This window comes from Phalaenopsis equestris, unplaced genomic scaffold, assembly GCF_001263595.1.
Source record: "Phalaenopsis equestris unplaced genomic scaffold, ASM126359v1 Scaffold000650, whole genome shotgun sequence".
NCBI classification, from domain to species: Eukaryota; Viridiplantae; Streptophyta; class Magnoliopsida; order Asparagales; family Orchidaceae; genus Phalaenopsis; species Phalaenopsis equestris.
This window is the reverse complement of record NW_018165090.1, coordinates 39,242-40,316: the sequence shown is the minus strand read 5'-3', so window position 1 is coordinate 40,316 and position 1,075 is coordinate 39,242.

The following is a 1,075-nucleotide window of genomic DNA, read 5'->3' as shown; positions in this document are numbered from 1 at the left end:
ACTCCTCGAAGTTCCTCTGAATCTCTTCCTTTCTTTACAACACACAGAATTCTTCTTCGAAGCGGTAAGGAGGAAGAAATCTCTCACTTTCCCTCCACTCTTACAATCTCTCGAAGAATTTCTCACAATCTAACCCTAAATTAAACTCTCTACACACTACTGGGGCTCCTGAACTTCTCTGAACCTCGTGGACGCTGTTCCCCCCTTTCAATTTTTGACCAAAATCTTCTTTTAAAGTTGTAGAGGAGTTTTCCCAAGAGTTACCTAAGCATCTTTTCAAAAATCGTTCACATTCAATGCACCTATTGAGATAACCGTCGATCTCGTCGGCGGCGGCCTCGAGGGCACTGTCGGTGGGCCTTCTAAAATATTTGATCTGTACTCCTCGGGAAATTCTCTCCGCCGGATCTCGCCATCGATGCCCTAGTTCAAATCTTCATATTTTGGTCCTTTCGCTCCAAAATTGCTCCTTTTTGCAACTTTTTGCTCCAATGACCATTGTTTTTGTTCGTTTTTCTCTCTTTTATTTTATAAGGAGTCGCCAGCTTGTTGATCGTCGTATACTTCCCCTATTTGAATAAATCTCCCTTCTGAATCAGATCAATGATTCAAAGAGGAGAGGAACCAAATAAAAAGGGACATACGACAAAGCGACAAACAAGAGAAAACACAAAACGTGGAGAGCCTAGGTGCAGTAAACCTCGCAAGGATAGTTTAAGCGTGTCCGTCCAAACAAGATCAGGCGAAAGCACCTTAAACCAATATCCGTCAAAGAATAGTTACGTATACTACCCATAACCAGAGATTCAGGTGTAGGTGCCTGTTCTGGGGTCAAGAGCACTCCCAAGGGGACGTATCCCACTTGGTTAATTACATCTTGGGGGGTACCCAAGAATACTCTCGATAAAAGGAGTTTCGCTTGGATTATCGTGAACCTGGGGCAATAGGTACTCAAAGGAAGGTTATTCCATGTGGGAACAGTCGCGTTGCTTCAAAGCTCGCGCTAAGCCATCGGGCAGAGAGGGAGTCTCTCACATCCCGAATGGGCAGCGGCTCATCAGCACACGGGGCCCAC